Source organism: Dromaius novaehollandiae, chromosome W (assembly GCF_036370855.1).
Source record: "Dromaius novaehollandiae isolate bDroNov1 chromosome W, bDroNov1.hap1, whole genome shotgun sequence".
Taxonomy (NCBI): Eukaryota; Metazoa; Chordata; class Aves; order Casuariiformes; family Dromaiidae; genus Dromaius; species Dromaius novaehollandiae.
In genome coordinates, this window is record NC_088130.1 from 22,713,264 (window position 1) to 22,731,919 (window position 18,656).

General features: G+C 37.8%; 1 long non-coding RNA gene across 1 annotated transcript in view; it reads right to left on the minus strand.

The window, feature by feature from the left end:
- Positions 1-1,763: 1,763 nt before the first annotated feature.
- The window catches only part of LOC112992398 (uncharacterized), a 78,683-nt gene continuing 61,790 nt past the window's right edge, over positions 1,764-18,656 (minus strand). The window contains exons 6-7 of the long non-coding RNA XR_010385683.1: positions 13,714-13,838; positions 1,764-2,174 (exon numbers count right to left, since the gene is read on the minus strand). This is a non-coding gene — a long non-coding RNA (uncharacterized LOC112992398). The remainder of the gene's footprint in view (positions 2,175-13,713; positions 13,839-18,656) is intronic.

Genomic DNA, 18,656 nt, shown 5'->3' on the forward strand with positions numbered 1-18,656 from the left:
GTGATGTTAGCATTCCCGCAACTGCAAGAGGTGAAACACTCCTGAGCTGTCTCTGGATCAGCTAGGCTCAAAAAATAAGCCCCCCCCCCCCTTTTTTTTTTTTTTTTTTTTTTTTGCTTTTAAGAAGCGGGAGAACCTGTGGCAAAGCTAGGCTTTTTGACGAACTGAAATGCCATACTGCTGAACACATTGCAAAAAGCTCTATCCTTATTCAGTCTCTTTTACAAGAAAAACAGTAGCTCTGTGGAGCTCTTTTCTTGCTTTCAAAAGCAATCTCTAATCCTGCATAGTCAATTAAAGATACTTAGGCACTAAAGATATCTAGGAACTAATTTTCCTATGATAAGAACCAAGGCTTCTGTGCACTCCAGTCAGAACTCAGCATATGAAAATTAAATGGCACGTGTCTCAAACTAAGCACTACCATTAAAGAGAATTTTGAGAAAATTGTCATATTCCCCCTTTCACAGCTCATGCCCGTATATGTAAAATTGCCCTAATACTGACCAGAAAAGAAAATTATAAAATCAGTGTGTTTTGAACATCTTCTGGATATTAATGTAATTATTCAGTATTTAATGATAAATACCTTAAAGAAACAATGTTTGGCCACAGCTTTTTTGAGAGACCACAAAAGCTATTCACTTACAGACTGATTTGTACTGCTGCGTAATACTGATAACACAATACCATATTGTGTTTATGGATTAGGCTGACCTTCTCATAATAAACTTAAGCAAAAACGAGGTGATTAATTCAATTAAGTTGCTTAGGAAAAATATATTTGTCAGTAGATTATATTAAGCAAATCCTGTGTGCTGTACCAAGGGAAGAGCAGTAACATGAAGAAATCAGGACGGAATAATGGAATTCAAATAAATTTTTTTCCCCCAACTACATATGAACCTGCAAAGTCTTGATATATATTTATGTGTATATATATATATATAAACACACATGTTCTCCTAATATTAGTAGTATACTATCTTCCAAAACACTTGCTAGCACTAAACAAATTCTAACCAAAAAACTAACCACATGCTTCTACAGCACTAAGCTAGCATAGATTTAACATCTGGAGTTTGAAAACATTGCATCTTCTGTAACACAACAATCAGATGTGTTAAGTTTTGTTAGAGATTCAATCCACAGAATAATGCTAATGAACTTCAAGGCATCTTTCTCTGTTACTAGAAGTTGCCAGAAGTCAATAACAAGTTTCCCTCCTATCCATGAATGCCAGTGCAATCTTCCAGGACCAAAAACTGTGGTTTGCTTTTGCTAGTCTCAACAGATATTTATAAAATAGTCTCATATCAGATTGCTTCAGGATTGTCAGTGAGAAGCACGTAGCATCAACATTTAGAAATCCTGCTCTATTCTCATTTGGAAATGAGAAGGAAAAATGTAATTTAAGCTACTGTCACAGTCTCTAGGGGTAAGATTTATCACTCCTAACTTTAGCCATCTAAATTTAAACCTAAAGTTTAAATTACTTCTCTACTCAAACACTATGTTAATGGAAAGAGAGAAGCACCTCCCATGGACGATTCAGGCCATCTTAAGATAGAAACCTAAGATAGGTGGGAATTGCCTATCTTTCCATTTAGTACAGAAGGAACCTAGATGATGAATTTAGACAGGACACCTAACTCTTGAAGAGGTAAAATTATTTGAAAGAAATCCCAAGAAATTACATGCCCTGGAAGAGGAAAACCATAGAGGCTTTGTTAGTGAATAAAGGGAAGTTATCACCTGATTATGAGACTGCAAAACTAAAGCAATAAATTAAAAAACAAATCCTGAGAATATCCTTGAGGAATGGAGAAAAATTGGGACTTTTCCAAGTTTCTCTAAAAAATTACCTAATTTTAGTGTCTAACAGCGAAGTGTTGGAAGGAACCGTGATTCATCATCATTTTGTGACCTTTCATTGCTTTTACTGTGTTTCATATATTTATTCTTAGTTTGACTTTTACACATTTTCTGTCAGCAGTTAAAGACAATTCGGTCAATTGCTGTCAGCCACCTGCCTTGGTCTTCTGGCCCACATGGAAGAGGACCCGTGCCGGAAGGGAATTCAAACAGGGCTGCAAAGTTCTGCGTTGTCTGGGAGAAGAGCCAAGTCAGATGCCAAAGGGCTACAGGATTGATGCTTGAGCTCAGTGGTGGAACTAAAAGGAGAAGAAGATGCAGTGATACTGCCTCCGTTCTATTCATGACAAAAATAGTCATAATATCTAAGCTGTTACCTCTGAGCATGGAAACGATGGAGATAAAAAGTATCATATCTTTTAAAAAATATATTAACTTGTCTCTCTTCTGGATCTTCTCAGGTCCTAACTTCAGAGGCATTCTGAAGAGGCTTTCGGACCTAGACAAACCCCCCATTTCTTCTCCCTGTTTCCTACCTCTGACTTTGTCTAAGATCCTGGCTTGTAATCTGCTATCCTCCTACAGTTCCTATGGCAATATCTCAGTGCTATCCAAAAATATGTGTGTTCCATAAAGAAACCACCTACTTGCTTGGAACAGATATTGGCATCCTGGGTCTTGTTAGATTGTACCTTCAACTCACTAACTTCCTTCCAGAACAATATTCTTCCAATTTAATGATCCAATTTCAGTGAGTCATTTGGGCATTCAGTTTAACCCAAACTGTTCCAAGTTAGAGTTCTGCTGGAACTGAATCCCTACATAACCTGCAGAGGGGGAAAGGGACGGGCTCCCGCTTATGAACTGTTATACATGGATACCCATTTGCTTAACACACCCAATGAAGTCAAAAGAGGATTACTTCACAGATAGGCTAAGGTGTGGTTTGGAATCAATGAAGTATATTGAGATGATATTAAATTCATTTGCTACTCACCCAATTTTAGCAGAACTCACAGCTGCATAGCATATTCAAAATCATAATTATGTTGCTTGTGGGTAATTTGCATTTCTTATAGCCAGCTTTTTATGAAGTGGAGCAATGTTGACCAAAGACACACAGAAATGTAATTTGAAATTATAGAAGAGTTAAGCTTTTCACGTTACCTACAGTTTCACACGCTGTTCTTTTACCTTCAGCATTATGTATGCAGACAAGCACACTAATACCTTTGTTACATAACTGTTCAGAAATGCTCCTATTTCACAGGAAAGATGCATCCCATTCACACACCTTACGCAAACAAGGCAAACTGCTACACGAGTGAGGACATGCAATGTTACGTTTGAAAAGGCTATTTAGGTGAAGTCGTCATGGCCCTTCCCTGGGCCAAACAGTAAAACCCTCCCTTCAACTTGTTTTCCTCTGTTCTTGAGATTGGCAAAACACTACTACTTCATCACTAATGGGGAAGAGCTGTACAGTGGAAAAACAATACCCAGTTCGTGTTCAAGGTTGTGTTGACCCCTGAATCTGCTGCATATTGGTATGCTCAGCAATGTCGACTGGACAGTTTTTAAAGAGCTAACCCAAATGATGTCAATCACAAAAACGCAAACGTGAGTTAACTCACGCTTTTGTAAGTCTTTATACTCAACTCTCACCTTTGTCACAGTCTGAATACAGCTGTAGAAAAGCAAGCTGCTCAGTGAGCAATGGAATGAATCAACTATGATTTGCTTTGGTTTTATGTCTAACAGATGCTTGATTTTCATGTCTGAAAAGATGTGTATCCCACTTGGAGGCTTCACAACAGCTGGGGCACATAAGAAGTCTGTTGCAAGTGCAGATTTGTAGTTCACGTTGCCTTTTGTTTTTTGGTCATCTGGGGTTTCTGTCTTCTAAACAGCCACTTTCACAAAGCCTGTGAGAAATCAGTTATCTGGAAGACCTGTGCTTACTGCTGAATTTGTGCAAAAGCTACTAGGGGGGACAGACAACATGACTGCGTTTTGACAAGAGACTGGACTGAAATAATTCCAGAAGAGTTTTTTTCTTTGATTACTACCTAAATGATAGAAGCAGAAACCAAATTGTATTCACAAATCTTCAGACACAAGGATTGTAACCTTTAATTAGAGCCTGATAAGCACCATCCTCCAGGAGAGCACTACAGTGACAAAAATCATCCCAGGCATCAGGAAATTTGGAAACTATGAAAATTAGCTCAGGCTGGATTCCTAGCAATTACCACATGCTAAAGAGAGGAGAAATCTTTACCAGAGAGCTAGTTCATTATTCTAAGGATGTTTCTATATGTAGCAGAAATACCTACTATCCTATTACTTGAATTAAGTCAACTTCACATTAAGTTAAGTCAATTTTACAATGCATTTATTGAAGAAAAAAAGGGGGAAGTATACTGAAGTAAGAGTGAAGAATACACATAGCAGGTAAGACGCTGACAGCTGCAATTCCCTGTTCCTCCACTGCTCCCCCTCCCCCATGTCCAACTCTGGTACTTTTCCTGTAACACCGCTCACTGCAGGGCAGCTTAGGAGTGTTTTGGCAGGGAGCAGTCTGCTTATTCTCCCTGGAGACTGCACAGAGATCGTAAATCCTCCTTAGAGTTCTTAACCCTTGTGTGTAACTGACGGCCTTCATTTTCCTGGGCTACGACGTTTGAGCAAGCGGCAGTGCTAGGATGTGGGGAGAAGGCACACATGGTAAAATTACTGGGTAGCTCAGCCACACACTTTCTAATCTTATCTAATAGATTTTGCAAGCAGAACTCTGTCATCCCCTGTACCTTGAAAGTTTTCTGTTCAGGACATACCAGCATCATTATTAATAGAATAGAAACAGGTCACTGAACATACCTTTAAGGGATTTCTCATTCAGACCATATTAGTGACTTCTGACCATTTTCCCCTAAAATTCTCATCTGTTGTATTCCCCCCTCGATATTTTCTTCTTGGCAGAATTGGTGTCTACTTTGTGCCTTGCACTGTTAAAGTAACAAGTAACCAGGGCCCAGTCTTAATTATTACAGGAAAATGAAATGTGAATATTGATGATCTTATTGTAGAAAAAGGAGATGATGGATGAAAAAAAGCAAATCAAGCCAGCTATTTAGGTCATGAAACATTTATCCAAAAAACCATCTTTTACAGCTGGCTAAATAAGAGATTTAAAGGGGAGAACCTACCCTTTCTAACCTGACTTCTCACATCTTTAGACAAGTATGATTATAATTATACTATTCCAAAAATGTTTTTCACTTATGCAGCCGCTCCATGCATATTTCAAAGCATTGTAAAGCATAAATAACACTTGTTCTGTTTTGTATGCAAGATTAAGATACATGTTCCAAGCAGCATATGATTTTATTGTTACAGTCGGGGGGAGGATTCATGTCTCTCATCTTGTCGTTGCACTAGTCCAAAGCTACAAGAACCATTTGTGGAAGCTACTGGCATGCTGACATATAATGCTTGGGGTTTTTCCACTGTTTTAGCGTGCTTGGCGTTAGTGTCGGACAAAGTATGTGTTTCTGGAGATGATAGAACATTGTCTCTTTTTTAGTTTATGGGGGGGTGCCTCTTTTACATAAGGGCTGCTTTCACAGCACTGATTGCTTAAGGCAAGTGCTATCTAAATGTGTTTGGACGTATGCAATCAGAGGCATGTTTTGCAACTTTCTGTCAGAATCCAATAAATAGACAGCAATTAAAAGAGATTATGAGATTCTAGTAGGCGGGCAAGCAAGTTTCTAAAAAAGGGCACTTCCCACACTTAAATATTTGCCAACATAATCCGTAAAAGAATCCACTTAGTTCATAAACTGCTGTGATGCTCTGTTGTCTGTTAGATATCATAAAAGCCTATTTTATTCAGAGTTCAGAACCTGAAACATATGGAACTTGACACAGTGGGGATAAAGTAGACTGGTAAATGTAACAGCAATTTTTACCAAGGTCCAAGTATTATAAAATATAATACCCTCTGATTATCAACAAATCTTATGAGTTTTAAGCTTCTCAGATACCTTTAATGGAAAACTGGACTGGGAGTTGGTACTTCCCAATGTGGGAGCAGTAGATGGTGTAGTTATAAAGTCCTCTTGAGTACTGTATAGACTAGTTAACCACCAGCCAGTTTCACATGGAGGGTTCTTCATCCATGGTGTGCTCAGGGGAAGCACATGTAGATGAAGCATCTATTCCCAGTTCTACAAAATTCAACTGGAAACTGGTCTAGAACCCATTCCCAGGAGCAAGAGAGATGTGGCAGAGCCTATTTGCCAGCTTCAGTTCCAAAAGCTGAACATCATGCCTTTTAGTGTGATTCAGCACATGGTGAACATGTGGCTCAAACTACAAGCCCTTAATACTGGCTGTCCATGGGGTTCCCAGAGTTAGCTGGATTCTGTGCAACTCCACACCTTTCGTGGGAAGTCACTGCTGGGAAACTGCCAAGCAAGCCCAATTGTATCTCAGTGACAGTTTTGGGAAATGGAGACTACTTTGAGATTATTTCCTTCTTACTCACTTAGGACTTAGAAGTTGAATTCCAGTCTATAGAAACATGAGTAATACAACATGTTCCAGAATAGCAGTGATTTCATATGAATTTCTTAAAAAAATAGCTAGGAGGCACCTTCCTGATAGGATTTCAGATTATTATTAAAAAAAGTAGGAAATAATATACTATTTGCCATGCATGAGTAGTTTTTTGCAGCATGCAAGACACAAGGATATCAAGCAGTAACTCTTCAGAGAATGCATAGAATATTTAGGATATATATGCAATTTATGAAGGACAATCTTTTTCAGGTTGTATGTGGGAGGTTTTGGATATTATCCAGGATGACTCAGTTTGTCTGGCTTTTCTGAGTCCGTGACAACCCAAGTGACGTAAATATGAATTACAATCATAACAAGTCAATACCACTTAAGGTCTCCACTGTGTCTTAGAACACTTATTTTCCCTTAAACAGAGCAAGTGTCCTTAAGATACTATTTCTTATCTTAAAGAGCTTATTGATATGACAGTCTTCAGTCACAAGTTTTGTACATTGACAATAGCAACGTAGGCAATTAAACAGCTCTTATTTCTTGTCCTAGGACCCCAGTTCTTCAAAGTTCATTGAGCTTTCTGAAGGCACAGAGATTGCTGCAAGCTCATAAGGAATGTTTTTTTTTTTTACTCTTCAGTAAATGCTTTTCCATTCATACAAACAGAATGAGGGGGCAAAAAACATCTGATAAATATTCCAACCCCCACACACTAAGTTGCTCCAGAAAAAAAGCAAGAATTAGGTAGTGCTATTGCTTATGGCTCACAAGCTTGACCCATTGGAAGTTCTGTGAAATAAAAAGTCAATCCCACAGTGTTAATATTTCCAGGTTCCATAATCTGGTGGTGTTACATAAACTTTCCATAACATGTTTGTAGCCTTCCACACCACGAGACAAACTGACATCACCGAGGAGCTATTTCTTTAATCTCATTTTACTGATAGTTATCCCATCTTAAGAATGACATGAAAGAGATAAAAATCAAATGTCTTCATCTCATTTTATTAAACAGTGAGTTTGATGTTCAGTTTGGATTTAAAGTTTAGAATTCAGCTCCTAAAATTAGAATGTAAGGGTGGAATTTTCAAAAACAGCAGATAGTTAAATACTCAGTTCCCACTTAGACTTTTAAAGTGTTACCAAAATCCCTGTCAAAGGGGGCTTAGATTTAAAATTGGTTTCTTTCATAGTTATCAGTCTCAGAGTAAAAGGGCCACTCTGTCAATCTACGGGCTACAACGCTTTTATGAAGCAGTATATCCCAGTTGAAACAAATTGATCTTGTCCGTGTCTGACACCAGCAAGAACTATGTTTCAGGTCTGAGCTATATTAAACACTCATCTGGAACTAAGGTACACATTAAAACACAAAATTCAGCCTCACCCTTCCTCCTTTGCTTCTCAAGGATAGGCCCTTTGTTTCAGGCTGGGACTTTGCTGGTGCACTCCCTAGATTGGAAGGAAACTGCAGTTTGTTTTTGGAACTTTTGCCTTGGAATCTTTCTGTCCTCCCCCAGCTCCCTTCCCTCCTTCTCAGTTTCTTGTCTTTAATGAAATAAGAAGTTCAAAAGGCTGGCGACTGACATTTTCTGACACAGGTGGCATTTAAGATAAAGGCCTGACGCTTTTTGTTTTCAGCTCTGGTATGCCATGTATCAGCAGTCAGTTATAATGCCTGAGTCAGATATGCAACTGCTGTTAATATTAGAGATTAAAAAATTCTGAGATGATTTTTTTCATGAGTACTTCAAAGAAACATACAATTGTTCAGCACATGTGAAATGTGAATTTTTAAGATATTAAATGGGCTTTTCAGTAAGGTCATTAAGATGTTAGTAGAGAAATGCTATTTATCTTTTCAACACTCAGCATATTCCGCACATCAGGAAGCCAGTTCCCTTTTAGTTAAGGAAAGATATTTATAGCCACATGTCCATCCCAAGCTACCAAACAATGTCAAGTAAAACCACTTTCAACTCTGGACGGGTCTGTAAAACGCAAAACTAATGATAATCTTTGGAGAAGAATTTGAAAAACTCTAGGAAATATAGAAATTTATCCCTGCCCTTACACACTATATTTTCTTCTTCACGCAAAAGCCAGTAAGGACTGGCTATTGGACTTGGAGTATCCGAGGAAAGACTCTGCCTGTTACGCTTACATTTTTAGGGTAGTACTAGTGCCTGGGGGCTGCTGCACACTGTACCAGCCACAGGGTGAAGAAAGAACAAGCCGATGGGGGCTGTTGCTGAACCCTGAAGGGCCCTGTACCTTCATCCATCAGTGCACCAAGAGAAAACATGCTAGCAAACAGTTCAGAAGTTTGCTACTCCCTGCACAGTCATTTGAATCCATCACCAGAAGAAGCTACATAGCATTTCTGCAGCTGAGTTTATACCAAGTAGATCAGCAGTAGCCTCTACATATGCAATTTGCAGAGTCAGGAATATTTATATTTCCTGAATGGGAACTGCCTACCAGTTCCATGTTTACTTCAAAAAGATTTTTTTCCCCCCTTACAAAAAACACACAAGAAAAGCACTGAAAACAGGAATAAAAACATAAAACAGTGAAGATTTTTCAATACAGAAGAGGCATAGGGAATAGAAAAGCAAAACCAAGGAACTCATTAAAACAAAATACAATGCTGTAGGGTGTTGGAATATCATAGCATTTGAGCATTCCAAATCCAGTGGGATTCCACAGTATCAGCCCATATGACAGGGCATCCCAGTGTTATCACCATGTTTCGGAATATAGCTGAAGCTCTCCCCTTCGTAAGAGAAGACAACATTTAGCTCGAGAGTCTCAAGATTTTCTACAGTTCATACAGAAGTTACATTCCAGAGTCCTGCACTCTTTCTAAGCCTACGCTTCCTGTAACCAGAGCAAGTTAAAGTTTTTAGGAAAAACATTATCTTATTTTTCTTCCAGAACACCATGATTTTCTTCACGCAACTTAAGTTTACACCTTTTCTTTTTTTTTTCCCCCCCAATGGAATGTAGCAGAATAGGTAACTCCCAAGCTATAAAAATATGAAAAATTGAGAAAAAAAAATCCATGCAATCTGTTTTCCTCTTGCCAAATTTTTCAAATCCTTCCTCACTTTGAAAAGGATACAAAAGGAAACATGAAAAATCCTAAATATCTTAGATTCCATTGTCTTCAGTGGGAAAGAATAATGGAATGGGACAGACAAAGATGGAAAATACATATAACAATTCATTGAGTTTAGTTTCAAAAACATCCCATTTTTCAATGGAAAAGTTTTGGTCAAACCATCTGACTACTCTATAACTACCAAAAGCACACTTTTTCTTTTTCCCTATTTTTGAGCTTCTTGCCATTTTTCACAGTAGCAAACATGAAAACAAGCAAGCAAACACCCAGCCTGTCAAAATAATCTCATACTACTTAAAAAAAAGAAGTCAGATTTAATGTCATCTGTGACTCAGGGCCCTCGAGTGAATCCTCCTCTCCCTTTCTGCAGACTACTTTGCCAACAGGACAGCTTGATTCATGGAGGATTGTATATTAATTCTAAGTGACCTGCTTCCTGGGTATATCTCACTCAGCCATGTGCAATCTATTGTGTTCTCTTTAATGAAACTCACAGTGCTGATATTCAGAAAGCTGATACAGCCAAGCAATGAAGCCATTGATTCCCATCCAAGAAGTTAATCAACAGGACACATTTTCTTCAAATGTGATGTCTCATGAATTAATTAATGCAATTCAAGATCCTTGTGTGTTGGAAATGTGCCTTGTTATTTACAGACTAAAGCCAAACACTTTCAACCTGAACAGATGATTTGCTCTACTAATCTAGGGCACGTTTAACCCAGTGCTTAGCTGCTGAAAACAAATGCTCTTCTAATAACTTCCTTTGTAGGGGGTCAAGAAGAATGACATGCTTTCTCTTTTAAGTCAAGAGTATCTTAATTTCAAAAGCACAATGCCTTCTAACTAGCTGGACTCTGTACTCCTGAGAGAAGATGAAAGCACAATAAAACAAGCCACATCTTCTGTGAATGATGGATTCTATTTATTTTGCTGTCTTAATTTTGTGGGAAACTCATGTAGCCAAACTATTTTCTCCTGAAATGGGCACAAGGCCAGACAAAATCCAAGGGATTTTCACTTTTTCTATTTTTATAATTTTACGAGCTGTACAGATTTGTCTGGTTTACCTTATATGAGAAAAGCAGCTGTCATGCTTTGGTCAACCTACTGCAGTAAAGTAGAATGTGGCCACTAAAGCATGCTGCAGAACCTATACAATAACACTATTAAAATGAACTTCTAAATCTGCCATCATTTCTTTCAGGAATTTTTGTAACATGTACAGATAAGCATTTTTTAATCATCTATAAAACAGCTTGGTTTCTTTGACAAGAGGTCTAACAGCTCCATAATATAGTGGTGATGTATTCTGGCATTCTACATGTGCTGTCACATTGGCAAAATCCGCACTGACATGGTTACATATCAACAGAAGGGTGCAATAAAAAAAGCATTAAGCTAATCAGAACTATATAAACACATTAAGATAATCAACAGCTGGTTATATAGCAATTAGCTATACCATCTTTTCTATGGCTTATCTTCCTTTCATGATTCTACTGGTCAGTCCTTTGTTGTATCTTATCTCAAGTTAGACCAGAGGTTTTTCAGTGCACTGACTGTTTCTGTGTGTTTTATATAATGCATAGCAGAATAAGCCAGTACTGCTTGAAGTCCTCAAATACCACTGTAATATTAATAAATAATACAATCAGTAACAAATGATCAAGAAAATGTGTTTGTGTGGTCAAGTCTGCTGCATACAAACCAAGACCTTTATAAACAATTATTAAGAAGCTTATTCAGAATAATTGCTTTATTCCAGGCATTAAAATTAAAATATAGTCTTCTTCCCCTCCCCCCCCCCCCATCATTAAGTTCTAGAGTTGTTGGGATGAACAACCAGCTAAAGCTTTAACACCCTTCTGGCTTTCAAATGAAACTAGTCAAACAGAACATGCTTCTAGATCCACAGAGGGGAAAAAAGCCTTTGGCCTACAGCAGTTGAGACCAAAATATGATTAGACATGAAAATTACTCAATTTTAAAGGAACTTTACAGGAATTAATCTAAAACTATACATTATCACCAGTCAACAGATCCAATATGTATACCTTTTGAGCAACTGGACCTGACAATCACGGATTTAAACTGGACTTGACTGCCAAGTTTCAGCTTGTTAAGAATTCAGAGGGCAAAGTAACCTCTGTGGAAGAGAAATTACAACAGCAACTAACCCTTAAGATGAAAGCTGTACCCATTGTGCTCAGTCCTGTAGCCTGAAAGTTCACATGGTGATAAGAATATCTTATCATGACTAAACTCTTGAATTTGTTGATAAGTTCTTTCTTTTCTTCCCATTTCCTTCTCATTAATTAAATTATGAGTTGATGGGCCTACCGTTGTTTCAGCTACATGGCTGAAAGAGCGGCATAATCCATCACTAATAATAGGAGCAGAATTTGTGAAATATTTAAGTATTTGAGAGACAGGTAGGACTTTGGCTCCATATGATTGCATTCAAGTACAGACTTACATGCAAATATACATAAAATTATTTTCAGTGGTTGGGAATCACACACCATAGATTTAGAATTGCATTAAGTAAGTGTATTCAGACTCAATCATCAAAAGAATATGCATTTCTAATAATCCATAGGCAGTCATTTGATTGTCAAAATTTTCAAATACATTCCAATAATGAGCAACTTAGAAATGAGTCCTACTGTTTGGTAAATTTTGCCCAAAGCTGAAAATTCCAACTTTTGAAATGTTTATTCAACAAATATCAAATCTGTAGCAGAATACATAGTACATATGTTACATTATCTTTTTTTTTTTGTTTTAGTCTTTCAAGCTATGAGAAGTCTTAAGAACCTTTTTGTGTAACTTACGGCATATAATGTGAGGTGGGTAAAAAGTCAAGCAAGAAAAATTCCAGGAAAAAGATAGTTTTATATTCAAGGCAATTGAACGTCACCTTGACTAGTTTTTAATCCTTGCCTCCTTTACTGAGATACACGATACTCACCGAGTCGCATTTTCCCAGAGAGCTACTATGCATTTCTTATATTCTGGGAACTAGGTTTAGAACACATTGGGTCTGATTTGCAGTAGACTACAGTAGACTTCTCTAAGGACTTCTATAGGCTAAACATTCTGAAAAGTCATCTGTTAGGTATAGCAAAACTGTCAAGTCTGAATGAATTTTAGGCTTATGTTTTCCCCTCCCTCCATCCTCCACCTCCAGTAGGAAAACAGGCAAACGACCACCTAACTTCACAGGATTTTAATCAAGCCATCATTTATAAACAGCCAAAAGCTAGGTCATTAATGGTATTAAATACTAAAAGATAAAATAGACAAATATCCAAGAACAGTTAGACACAGAAAACCTTGGCAGGTGGTTAAATCACTTTAAATGAAATCTTGCCCTAATATCATGAAACTACTACAGAAAAATCTAGGAGGAAATTAATCTTTCTGTGCATACCATATTTCAGTGATGGACAATAAGTAATGCACAAGGCTGCACACCAAGTACTAGGATAAAAATATTAACTGGCTATTCATTTTATGATCATCACCCACTCTACATACTCTAAAAGAGACTGATCTGATACAAAAATGCTCTAAGTACTTATTTTCAATGAACAACATGCAAATTATACACCTAAAATACTGTTCTTCAGTTTTGAAAAGAAACTGAAGAATAGAGTACAGAGAATTTGTTAGGCCATTTTTTTGTTTTGCCAAATCACAATTTTGTGCCATCACACAATGGAAAAACATAATCAAAGGAGGAGGTATTTTTAGGCAAGAGCAGCTCTGGTTTTAAATATGCATGCAACTCAATTACTGATGCTGCTTTTGGGGAACAGCAGCAAAGAAAATCTTAGGTTAAATTATGCAGGTTAAATTCCTAAGTTGAACTATACAGAAAAAAAAATCATCACCCTGTGGGCCTTTTCTCTTAGTATAGAGGCTTCTTTAAAGCCTGGACAGCTGTTTGGACTGCTTTTACTGCTTACATATGTGTCTTGATACTACAATATGAATCTTAATACTACAATAAAAATGACTTATAGGTACTCTGGGAAAAAAAGGCTTTTGTGAGTACAAGTTTTGATTGACATGCTTTTCTTTGTCCAAGTGTATTTCAATCCATTCTCAATCTATATGAATTTACTTACTGTCTATTCAGACTGTCTTCATCTTTCCTGGAGGATGGTATGCTTAGGGAATCATCAACTTTTCAAAGAGCTTGATTTGTAGAGAATAATGCTTTAGAGCTGTGGATATGGGTGCTCTCTTGGGCCTAAGGGGATGGAAAGAGAAAGACATTTTCTCGCTGATTTAATTGAACAGATTTATGGACTGTGGAGCTATAACTTGACCTGCTAAAATGGAAATAAAGATGTCAAACTGGATCTATATTACTGTTTAAGAGCATATTTTAAAGTGAATTGCAATAACTTAATTGAAAAACATCCCCACCCTTTCTTTCCTCCAAATCTAGGAAAAGGCCTTGAAAGCAGTTGCTCCCAGGAATATGCAAGCTACTCTGCTTGGGGGAACACACCAACCTTTCTATAGCACAACAACTGCTTTATCACTACTGTGGCAGTAAAACCTGCATGTATGAACACTGCTCTGGAACAAATGTGGGTGTTTTTTGCTTAATTATACTATCTGGAAAATCTGGTCAGATGTCTTAAGTAAACAAGCCCTTTGTCTCAGTGTTCTTGTTCCTCTCGCTTGCTGAGAAAAACAAAAATTAGCCGAGCAATTATTTGTTCACTTTGTTCATTTCTGAACAACTAATGCATCCTCAAAGGTATCCTCAGTATTTCCCTGCCCTTCATTTGCCTGAATTTTCTGGCCAGAAAGCAACCTTTCCCACTTGATCTTAGCAGGAGCCTGACAGACACTCAGATACCAAAGAGAGAGGGGAGAGCTCAGAGCGCAGGAAGGCATCCATCTCATGTGCTGCCACATGTAAGTGGCAAGTCATCCCCAAAGAATGCACCGGATGATGCTATTGAAATCCCCTTTCCCTCAGCTAGAAAGCTATTTCTTTGAAATATCTAAATTTAAACAATGTAGTTTAGTGGTTGAGCGCCCTGATACATTCCTTAGAGCAAGCAAAAGAGTACAAAGTTCTGTTTTTTCTAGTCCTCAAATGTGCTCCCACTTAGACAACTCTTTTTACCTCTCCATATTTTCTACATTTTATCTACCAAGATAAAACCTAGAAATAACTAAGTATTATCATGGACCCTTCTGGATTCCTCCTAGCTAGTAAAACTATAGTCACAACGTACAAACTATTCCATTATTCTGCTTTAAGCAGCATATGAAAAGTTGCTGAAGCAGGTTTCAGAACCCCTTTCTGTGTAGTGCTATGGATATTTTCAAAGAATTTCAGAAGCAGAGTAAATTACTTATTCAAGTTCTATTCAGTGTCTGCACTGAGGAGGCTTTAATATACAGAAAAAAGCCAAACAATCTCTCCTTTGCCTGCTTTGCCCCTTGGTGCCTAGCACTGAAAGTTTAAGAGAAGGCTGGTATGCAACTAAGAAGGAAGTAAGGAATTTGTGATTTGTAATTCCTATTGATACATTTCCCCTTCCTTTGTCCATCTGCAATTGGAAAGATTTGGACACTGGTTCAGATAAGAACCTGTAAGACAGCTAGTTTTTCCTTAGATTCCTGACTCATTTCCTATCTTCCTGTAAGTAGTTTTACCCAAGAATTTGTCATCAAGTATTCTCCCTACTAACAAATACCCACTCTGTTTACCTTCAGAAATACTGCAATGTGCTACAGCTCCAGAGTAAAGAGAATTAATTTAGTAATTCTTTCTGAACTAGAAGTATTCTAGTCCATGTGCTTTTCTGAAACTGAACATTAACTCAGTCTTGGAAAAATGATGGATTTAGCCTTTCAGCATGATATCAAGATAGGGATTTTCTCTGCCCACTTGGCTTACTGTCAACACTGTCAGAAAGGAAATGATAGAAAAGTAAAATAAGCGCCTGCACTGTAAGGTTTAACTAAGGTCATGGATGCATTTGAGTACATGTATTACATGACTCTCCACATGAAACAAGATATACAGTTTTGCATATACACATAATTTTTTTAAACAGATATTTAGAGATTAATGATATTTAATATACAGATTCCAAATATGTTGTTATACAGCATTTATAATTAAGAAAGCTGAAGTATTGAAAACTCTCTGCAGAGGAATGTGCATGCTGGCAATATTTCTTTTATGATACACATCTGGCAACTATCATCATTATATATTTCAGAAAGCTAACATGAAAGGCAGCTTTTAGAAATGCAAGTAAATAAAATACAAAGTAATTACCTGACTGCACTTTTTATATGTTAGTCCTCCATGTTATACTTAGAAAAACTACCCCAAAGAGGTTAGTGTCTTATCCAGTATCACACCACGTCATTTGCAGCTTTGGCCTCTGCTCCTCTTTATCAAAACCTTTGCTAGACTGCTGCATCAACATTAACCAATAAAAGCAGTAAGTCACTTGAGAGCTACTGGAGAAAGTAATTCCAGTCAATATACATCAGAGCAAAGTAGAATCTGCTTTAATTTACACTGGGAATTGGATTGACCTTTTCTATTCCCACAGTATTCCTCTAGTATTCCCTGGAAAACATAAAAGGAGCACTGGACTAGCTCTTTGCATCCTCAGCTATGGTTTAACTAGGTGTATGGAACTGGTCCTTAGTGTAGAAACCTCATTTAAAATACATGACAGATTTTCTCACAGTCCAGATACTTTTCAATAATGTTTAAATATCAGCAAAAAATAGCCAAATCAACCTTACAGTTAAAATAATAAAAATAAAAGAGTGTATGTCTCTTTTTACATCCTATCTCTTGCTGATCTTATTTTGGAAACTGCTTGTGAATGTTTGATACTAAAATCACACAGAATAAATCTGATTAATTCAGAGGATAATACGACTTAAATAAAACACAAGTACAGACTGCCTGCAATCTCATTAGTTTTAGAAAATGCAACTCTAAAACCTGGTGAAGTTTGCAAATGCACACACAAATCGCTTCTGTAGTTATCAACTCAATTCCAATTATCGGTATGAAGCTATACTGTGCCAGTGAAGAGATGCAGCTTCAAATATAGCAGCACATTCTAATTTTCTCATTAAATGATGCGGAATAATAATAAGATGTTACTCCCTATTTAAACTATTGTGATAATGAAGATCAGAGATTGGCCCACAGAGAAGACAGAAATATCCCTGTACTAGACAGATACTGCTTCTTTGCATGACTCACCTGAATTAGAATAATCCTACACTATTTCTGCCTCAAACATGATTTAATTTCACTGATATGCAACAGCTGTCAGCTTAAAAAAAACAGGCTCAGCACAGCTACAACCATAACAAACAATGACCTTGGCTTATATATAGTAGCCATGGTAGCAACTGAAAGGACTCTTCCCACAATGAGTTTGGAGGAGGGTTTTAATCTCAGTTTCCCATGGCTCAGTGTCTCACCAACATAGCGAGGCTGAGAAAAAGTTCTGCACTAAAGGCAGCTACTCTGAGACACAAGCTAATTTGTGATGACACCATAGGAATTTCGCTTCCATCCTCTCTAGGGAACATGCCTGCTTTAGAGGCTCTGCTTGCAGCTACTTTTAGTAGCACAAAATTCCACCACCATTTTACCATTTTGCATGTGTGGAGAAATAATTCATCCCTTTGAAAAACAAAAAAGGGAAAGGAGGCTTTTCTGGGTTTCCCCTCTAGCACATGTAATTAATGGCTCGCTTTTCTAAATCAGTCAGCTGGTGCATTTTTTCCTCCTATCTTGGGCAATGCAAAAACCACTCAAGAATTAAAGTGAAGCATAAGGTGTTTAATCAGTTTAAGTGCCATCTTCACAGATGGCAAAGGTCAAACTTGAAAAAAGAAAAAATAGCCACTGAGTTGCACAAAACTTACTTAGTGTGCAACACATTACATGTAGGAGTCCAAAAGACCAAGGAACTGATAAACAGCTAAAAAGACACAGAATTACTCCTTTAGCATATAGTTAGGCTAAAGTGCTGCATACCCCACAGGCTGGCATATTCTTCAGTGGAGATCTACAGCATCTGTTAAGGATACTGGCATGTGTATATGTTGCTTGAAATTCCTAGCACCTGTCCAAACCACCTTGAACATAGCATCAGAGATCTCCCTTTAGCAGAATTTTCCATTCAAGCTTGAGTATAGTCCTTTGCATCTCTGCTGTGGGTTTACACCCTGTACTTTTCAGTGAGTTTGTACGGGAATTGCTCAAGGCTCAGAATGTAAGCTGACTCGCTTACTTTTGGCACCTACCACCCTATTTGAGCCAGCCCTTAGGGCTTCCTCTTCCCACTGGATCCAGGCACTTCAGCTGAAATCAGCCCCAGCAATAGATAGATTTTTCTGCTTACAGTTTGCTTGCCGCAAAGCCCTCCTCGTAGCTCATTTTAAAGCCACTCAGTTGACCTTCTTGGCAGAATAAGCTACTAGGGCCACAATAAATCCCAACTTTAATTGGACTGAATTCCATCAGAGCCTCTCAAACTGGAGCTCTCCAGTCTAACAAGGAGGGGAAGCTGCCAGCAAGCAGCAAGGAAACAAGTTCTGGCTGCATCCTACCTGCCTAAGGAGCTAACCCATTACATAACATTTTCAGAGAAATGAGAGGTTGCTTTGCACAGAACATTTCAATATGCCTAAAATGTGCAAGAATAAATATGCTAAAGAAATTCAGCTTGACACATTGTGAAGGGAAGCTATTATGTAGCTGACAACTTTTGTCTGGGAAGCTTCCCTCACCAATTATGCTACATAAGCATACAGCAATCTGTTTGAGAAAATCACTGCAGTGTAGCAGAACAAGGAGAGAAGTGTGAGCTTCACAGTGCCTCCAGTTATTTATATGGAGTGTATTTTCAGTTGCATAAAGGCTGTTTGTGTTATTCCCCACTTTTGCTAGAAGCTTAAGCTGACCAAAGTAAGGCTTCCGTAGCGAGCAGAGGCCTGCTATCTCTGGGTCATGATAAAGTCCCACTGAGTCAGATTCTTATATCCCCACTTA